The sequence below is a fragment of the Gymnodraco acuticeps genome, unplaced genomic scaffold (genome assembly GCF_902827175.1).
Source record: "Gymnodraco acuticeps unplaced genomic scaffold, fGymAcu1.1, whole genome shotgun sequence".
NCBI lineage: Eukaryota > Metazoa > Chordata > Actinopteri > Perciformes > Bathydraconidae > Gymnodraco > Gymnodraco acuticeps.
In genome coordinates, this window is record NW_022991363.1 from 26729 (window position 1) to 35585 (window position 8857).

Genomic DNA, 8857 nt, shown 5'->3' on the forward strand with positions numbered 1-8857 from the left:
GAGTGATTCAGATATAAAAACACTTTCTGAGTGATTCAGATATAAAAACACTTTCTGAGTGATACAGATATAAAAACACTTTCTGAGTGATTCAGATATAAAAACACTTTCTGAGTGATTCAGATATAAAAACACTTTCTGAGTGATTCAGATATAAAAACACTTTTTGAGTGATTCAGATATAAAAACACTTTCTGAGTGATACAGATATAAAAACACTTTCTGAGTGATACAGATATAAAAACACTTTCTGAGTGATACAGATATAAAAACACTTTCTGAGTGATACAGATATAAAAACACTTTCTGAGTGATACAGATATAAAAACACTTTCTGAGTGATACAGATATAAAACACTTTCTGAGTGATTCAGATATAAAAACACTTTTTGAGTGATTCAGATATAAAAACACTTTCTGAGTGATTCAGATATAAAAACACTTTCTGAGTGATTCAGATATAAAAACACTTTCTGAGTGATTCAGATATAAAAACACTTTTTGAGTGATTCAGATATAAAAACACTTTCTGAGTGATTCAGATATAAAAACACTTGATTTGCATCAGTTTTTTTGAACGCACTTCTCGGCTGTTTTCCATTCAATAAAACAACTATTTATATCTTAAACTGCACTCTTGCTTTTATTATTGTATTTTAAACATGTCTCTCTCTATTATAGTTTGTTTTAATTATATTTTATGGGTTTATGTATTCGCGGATACAAGCGGCCGAGATGGGTTTTCTCCGCAGGGTGGCTGGCGTCTCCCTTAGGGATAAGGTGAGAAGTTCGGTCATCAGGGAGGGACTCGGAGTTGAGCCGCTCCTCCTTCGCGTCGAAAGGAGCCAGTTGAGGTGGTTCGGGCACCTAGTTAGGATGCCACCTGGGCGCCTCCCTAGGGAGGTGTTCCAGGCACGTCCAGCTGGGAGGAGACCAAGGGGTAGACCTAGGACCAGGTGGAGGGATTATATATCTTCGCTGGCCTGGGAGCGCCTTGGGATCCCCCAGTCAGAGCTGGTTGATGTGGGGAAAAGAAAGTTTGGGGCTCTCTGCTGGAACTGCTACCCCCGCGACCCGACCACGGATAAGCGGGAGAAGATGGATGGATGGATGGATGGGTTTATGTATTTAAAAGTAATTTTTCAGTCTTTGTTCATAAGGCACTTTGAGTTGTGTTAAAATTAGCAGTATAAATAAACTCACCGCCTGTGTATATTGATTTATAAATATGTTGGTGTTGTTGTATACTGTGGTACAATGTGCATTTCCTACTTCACTATGTTTTTAAGAATATTTATATTTTATTTATCTTATTCTAAAATGGAGCGACTGTTAAGAAATCAAATGTTCTGAATCTGATACATGCCCAAATCGTAGCTACATAGCAATCATCCTTGATGTTGTTGTTGATGTAAGAGATTTTTGATTATAATTACTTTGTTACCACCTAATTGCAGAAAACCGCTGAAAACGAGTCTCTCTTATGGTGGAGTACTAAATGATCGTGCCTTATTTTATCATGAGATGCAGATTCAGACATAAACACATTTCTTTACTACAACTAGCATAGAGTCATTTGTGTTTGTACCTAACATACTCATACTCTGACGCTGATATCGTCGTGCGTCTCCAAGTTGCTGTCGGTTGTTATAAACGTCTGATAACGTCTGAGAGAAGGGAGTATGATCTGCCCGGTGTGAAGCAACACATGCTGAAGGAAAGACCAGATAAGATGTGTCTTAGGAGAGAAATGTTCGTTCAGAGGGAGGTCTTCCTCTTTGGGGATGTTTGTGCAATGGGAAACTTAATATTATGAAACGTCTTAGAGCTAGTTTATAAAAAGGGTCTACCTAATCGTGGCGTCTGTAGTCAAGACCGTATAAAGGACTACAAGTCCCAAGGTGCCAGCCATCACATCGAGGCACAGTTTTTAACCGTTAAGTTACAGAAGCCTATACATAGAAAGAAAGAAAGACTACCTAAGTTGTTTATTGTTTTGAGTAAACGCAATATCAACACACCACCGGAGGCCAACTCCCAACGTGAGTGAAACTAATCTTATGGAAGAAAAACGCGTAAGAAATGTCTGCAAAAGGCGCATTTCCACTGCAGGGCCTCGCTCGGCTTAGTACGGTATAGTTAGGCCTTGGTAGGCCTGGGTAGGCCTTGGTAGGCCTTGATAGGCCTTGGTAGGCCTTGATAGGCCTGGGTAGGCCTTGGTAGGCCTGGGTAGGCCTGGGTAGGCCTGGGTAGGCCTTGGTAGGCCTGGGTAGGCCTTGGTAGGCCTTAGTAGGCCTTGGTAGGCCTTGGTAGGCCTTGGTAGGCCTGGGTAGGCCTTGATAGGCCTGGGTAGGCCTTGGTAGGTCTTGGTAGGCCTGGGTAGGCCTTGGTAGGCCAGGCTCACTTTATGCTGCGTTTCCATTACAGTTTAGTAGCTGGGGGCGGGAACTATAGTAACGCAGTGTAGGCGCAGTGTATGGTTCTATCTCTATCTATCTATATCTATCTCTCTCTATCTCTACCCATCCATCCACAGGAGGCGTGTGGTGCAGTGGGTAGAGCGTTGGTGTTGGGTTCAGGGGGTCACAGGTTCAAACCCCACTGCAGTCAGCATGTCGTTGTGTCCCTGAGAGCCTTCACCCCAAAGTGCTCCTGTGGGGATTGCCCACAGTATTGAGTATGTGAGTCGCTTTGGATAAAAGCGTCTAACAAGTGACATGTGATGTAATCTATTTATCTATCTCTCTAAACGGCGTCTGATATTTCTAGAAGGGTAAAATAACTGTCAGACTTTAATCAATCAGAGCCATCGCAGCCTCTTTGGATCCATTCGTTATTCCCACAGTTATTGAATTGATATCCAGGAGAGTTTGCAGATGTAATCACTGCTGGGGTAATTGATTTATAATGGAAGTATGAATGAATCATTATGTGACGGAAACGCCTACATTAAGGTTTTGATTCTATTCAGTGTTTGTGCTCATATCTCTCTCTCCGTCTGCAGGAGCAGATTCAACTGAAGATCACATCCACAGAGTCTGATGTTTGAGGAAATTAAATCAAAGGATCTGATTTCTGTTGCTGGGAAATCAGAGCGTTTATATGTCATGTTGTTTGAGCTGCAGCAGAATAGAAACATCCTCTTTTTACCTCAAACACTAAATATAACACTAGCTTTTTACCACAAATCACAATTACACTTTTAACTAGGGATGGGAACGATTAATCAAATATTGAAAATTATTCAGGTATTCGAATATGAGATTCGATTTTTAGTTTTGGGAGGGGTGCTTAAGTTGATTACATATGATCAAATGGAATAATTCAATGTGTACGACAGTGCCATAGCTAAGTGTGTTAGGTCTAAAGGTGTGTTTAGACCACGCAGACTCAAACCTCATCTTATGCCCAGATGCCAGCTGAGAGGGTCTCCTCTACAGCTGGCCTGATTGTGAATCGCCTCTGCACCCGCCTCTCCCCTGAGTAGACATGCTCATATTCTTAAACAAGAATGAGTATTGAATAACTGCATTCTGTGCATAGGCCTGTTACAAGGTTGATCTCTGTTGTCAAGGGTTACGTTACCACTAACCCGTTATGATGTTCGTGTTTGATCCCTCTTTCATTTAAAAACCAAGTGATGTTTTAAGCATGAACGCTGTAGCCTATAGCTGTCAGCTGTTCAGCCTGTGATCACCAGTTCAATACATTTGACAAATTCGACTTGGTTTCTAAACTTATTTGAACAAGTATTTATTTATTTTTATTTATAGGATATGTACATTTCAGTTAATCGGTTAACCGTTTTTTCTGGGGTAGAATATTTGAATATAAATCAACTTGCTCAGTTATATCAGAGTTTTGTGATTTAGCAACATGCTTTCAAATAAACCTTTATGATCCTTGGTCCTATTTGTAGTTCTGTCAATCTAGTTTTAGTAGTATTTAAGTACTTATATCATGATATATATATGAAGTAGGGCTGCTCAATTAATCGTATTTTTATCGCAATTACGATTATGGCTTGCAACCGATTACGAAAACAACGTAATCGAAATAAAACGATTATCTTTTTATTATTATTACTTTTTTTTCTATTTTTTTACAGTATGTTTATTTATTTATTTATTTTTGGTTTTTCAGTTGAACTTTATTTAAAGTTCAGGGAAATCAACTGTTAAAAACATACTGTTTAAAAAAAATGTCTCCAATAAATGGATGTTTTCAAAGTAAATGGATAATCGTTTTTAATAATCGTGATATCAATTATTGACCCAAATAATCCAGATTATGATTTTTGCCAGAATCGAGCAGCCCTACTGTGAAGTACTGCAGTAGTGTTGTCTCAGCTTCTAAAGGAGCCAAAAAGAGGCTGATTTGATATAAAATGCGTTGTTTGTTGATAAATAGACGTAAAAACCCAAATCTGTAGGAAGATATTAACCAAAATGTGGGTAAAGTCAACTTTTGACTACTTTACTAATGCTTTTGCAAATAAGTGATTCCATTATCTGGTAATGTACAAATTAATTTTCCTGATTACAAAATGTAATGTTTCAGAAAATGTCAAAAAACTGTGAAAATGGGCGTTAATGTTCCCCAGGTCAAAAGTCTCAAATTCAAATAAGTGTATGCATTATTAAATTAGAGTAATAAAAGTAGCAAATATTCACCTTTTTTGCCTAAAGAAATCAACGTTTACATGTTTCGCCAATGCTTTCTCTGTTGATTGACTCAATTCATCGTCTTTTTCTCCACCGTTTTAATCAAGGCTGCAGTGAATACAGATTTCATTATCCATTCATTGTTATATGGAGCATAACATGTCAAACAAGTGAAGGATGTCTATTGCCTAATATAGTTTTGCCCTTCAAAAGCCAAAATGCTTCAGAAAGATGAACTATCACAACTGGTGCCAATGGATTAATGTTAATTTGACCAAATGTCAAGAAATACTCACTTATTATGATATAAAAGGAATAACAGCAGCAAATATTCCCAAAAAACATCAATTAGCGTCCAATTAAAATGTCCAAAAGCCATATTCATGTTTTATGATATAAAAGTAAATTATGCAGCAAATATTACCATTAGATGGTCCAAGAAAAGGTTAAAATGACCATGTCTAGTTTGAATGTCTAACAGCCCATACTATCAATGTATTATAGAAGAGTAATAAAAGCAGCAAATAATCGCAATATATATTCCATAAAAGGTAAAAGGAAAATGCCCCAAGAATCTGACAGTTTTCTAGTTAAAACGTCGAAAGGTCAAACATATATCCATGTAACATCATAAGAAGAATAAAGGAGGAAAGTAGGGCTGAACGACATGTACCAGAACCAATCAGAAGTGGCCCATGATAGAAGGTGATTGACAGATTGATCCATTTTAGCATTTTACAATAAACTTCCGTTGGGTCGCTTAAAAACAAATATCGCAAATCGCAATATCTGTCTGAAAAATCGCAATTAGATTATTTGCAATAAAAGTGTTCCAGTCCAATATCCGAAAGCCAAAGATATACAGTGATAAAGGTAGATACAAATGCCCTCAACTTTCTAGCTGTGAAGTTCTCATATCCAAAAGCCAAAGTATTAAAGTATTATGATATAAGAGGATTAAAAGGCAGCAACGTTACAATATATGGTCCAAAAAAGTGCCAAAAAACGGTGGAAAATGGCCAATAAAAGCTTCCCAGTTGTATAGTTCGGTAGTTTAATGTCCAAAAACCCAAGTAAATGTATATTTTATGATCCATGGTCCATTAAATCAATCAATCAATCAATGTTTATTTATATAGCCCAATATCACAAATGTTACATTTGTCTCAGTGGACTTCACAGTGTGTACAGAATATCAGTATGACAATACGACACCCTCTGTCCTTAGACCCTCTGTCCTTAGACCCTCTGTCCTTAGACCCTCTGTCCTTAGACCCTCACATCGTACAAGGAAAAACTTCCGGAGAAAACCCACAGTTTAAAGGGAAAAATGGGAGAAACCTCGATTTGTAAATCGAAAAGATAATATTCATGTGAAAAGAAAAGCCAAAATGCATATATATTCATGTTTGAGTAATAAAGGCATCAACTATTAACACTATGGTCAATAAAGAGGAATAAAGGCAGCAAATAGTCACATGTTATGGTCCAAAAATAGTCAAAATGGACAAGAGGCTTTTTAGATGTGTAGTTCAGATATCCAAAAGCCCAAAATGTTAGCATGAAATAATCCAAAAAGCGAAAATAATTGTTAAAATTGGCAAAAAAGGTTGAAGTTGTGTAAATAAAATATCTAAAATCCAAATATATTCAAAATATGGCACATAAATATTAACACTATGGTCAATAACATGCCAAACACTGTGTTTACTAGACATTAAAGATATCAGTTGTCTGGTTCAAATGTCCAAAAGCCAAGTATTCTCAAGTATGATGATATAAGAGGAATAAAAGCAGCAACTATTAACGCTATATATATATATATCAATACAAAGCTCAAAAACTGTGAAAATGCCCAATAAAGTTTTCCAGCCCTCTATTTCCAATAACCGAAATCCAAAAATATCAATCACATCTTAAGGTCCATAAAAGGTCAAAGAATCGTCAGAATGGCCAAGAAGTTTCAAGATGTAGTCCAGAAGGTACAGATATGAATGTGCCTGGACGACATTGTAATATAATTAGCAAATGTTATCATGAAGGTTCCAAAAGCCAAATAATTGTTAGAAATTGTGTAGTTTAAATGTCCAACATCCAAATACTCACAATACGGGCCATAAGGGCAGCCAATATTAACCCTATATGGTCAATAACTGTGTTTACTAGCCATCAAAGGAATCCAGTCACATGTCTAAAAGCCCAATATTGTCAATTATTATGATTTAAGAGGAATAAAAACAGCAAGTATTAACACTATATTGTCAATAAAAGGCTGAAAAACAGTGAAAATGCCCATAAAAATGTTCCAGCCCTCTATTTCCAATATCCAAAAGCCAAAAATATGAATGTATTACCATGAAAGAGGAATAAAAACAGCAAATATTCACATTTAAGAGGTCGTAAATCCAGATGTGTTGCTAAACAGTCAACTATCCCGTCTGTTACCATTGAGGTATACATGTGTTATAGGTCATTATTCCGTCATGCATTTCTCTTTCTGGTTTCTCTGCAGCCAGCTCTGAGACAATGATAAAGAATGATGATGTTAAATCTCCATTTAAAACTGTTAGCTGTTTAATGCCATGGCAACTGGTGTCTCCCCCCGCCTCCCCCCCCCCCCCCCCCCCCCCCCCCCCCTCCCATAAGAGACCACCGAGTGTACTGTGGTTATAACAGCTGAATATATAACATAATACCGCTTTGCATGGTTTTAATTCCCTTTACACTGCGGATTTAACCCGACTTTAGTCCCTCTCCCGCAGCAGAGAGCCTGTAGTTTTGCACCCAGTTCCACCCACTGGAAGCACTGGGACTTAAAACGGTCCAAAAAAAACCCACCAGACAGAAAAAAGAGCAGACGTGGAGCAGATCCAGGGGAAAGGGGATTCCCAGGACTTATAAAACCAGTGGGGAAATCCAAAATAAACCTTTTTAAATGCGGATTAATCGTCGTTTTCTTCCACTAAATGTGCTCCACTTTCGCCTTGGAGAAAAGTTGCTGCTCGCTCTTTTGGATCCAGGTGTGGAAAACACTCCCAGGAAACAGAGACAATGTATCCGGGAGAGGAGGCACCGAAACCGGGGAGGAAAACACGGGAAACGGTGGCTTACCTTGCGGGGAATAAGTGTTGTTTAGTCCCATGGAGAGAGCGCAGTTTGGAGCTCCGGAGCTGCTGATGATCACCGAGCCTCCTGGAGGAAAGAGGCCGGGCTCTGAGTGATGTCAGCGGGCAGGGGAGGGGCCTCAGGCCGGGGCATGATGTCACTCCACCGGTTCAAATGGTTCAAATCTCACACAATGCTTACTCAATAAATATACAGATATTCTAGTTATATCTGCAGATTCTAAGGTATTAAAAAACCAATGTGTTTGTTGGAATGATGAAGGAGTATATGTAAACATATTAGTTTTGTATTTAAAAGATAATGCTGTGTATACAAAGTCATGTTTTTATAATGTTAAAATGTACTTGGGTCATTCACATTTCATGTCCCCCATATAAAAAATGTAATAATCCATGCCCAAAATGCTAAAACATGCACTTGTTGTGTTAAACATACTTGTCTTGAGACAAAATGTATATAAAGTTGTAGAAAAAGTGGTTTCAAAATATTATTTAAATGATCAAATAGCTCTCGAACATCCCCTAAAATGGCCTTTTTCTCTTGCTTCTTGGTGAGCAACTTGCGTCAAATATAACATTTAAAATAGGGATTTTATTTACTTTTGTTGGTTATTCTATAGATATATGTCTCTTGTAATGGCAAAATCAATTTGTTAAATCATAAACACATTTTAGATAACAGTAATGTTGCACAGAAGGTGTGTCCCTCAACATGCGTTCAACCCTGTTACCCAAACCTTTTTAGATTGGCACAGGAAGTGAACAAACTGTAAGTCAGATGACACACAGGAAGTGACATCATCAAGCCATGTGCTAGTGCCATGGGTAGACCACAACTAAGTCCTCTTTTATTTTTCATATTTTTACAATCTTTTCAGTCTTAAAAGAGTGTGGCACTCTGACCACTCAACCCTGTTACTCATATTATCAGAATAAAGCATATTCATTTCAAAGATATCTTTCTTGCATTAGATAAAGTGTGTCCTTGCCTTGAAAGTAGCATTACATGCTACATCTAGTAATACTTCCTGAGGTTAAAGCTCAAATTAGCATTGATTTTCAACCCTG

General features: G+C 37.8%; 1 protein-coding gene across 1 annotated transcript in view; it reads right to left on the reverse strand.

Moving 5' to 3' along the window:
• The window catches only part of LOC117562797 (SH3 domain-binding protein 4-like), a 34613-nt gene extending 26720 nt beyond the window's left edge, over positions 1-7893 (reverse strand). Inside the window, 1 exon segment of the mRNA XM_034240696.1 lies at positions 7776-7893. The gene's annotated coding sequence lies outside the window, so the exon portion shown is untranslated.
• Positions 7894-8857: the final 964 nt, after the last annotated feature.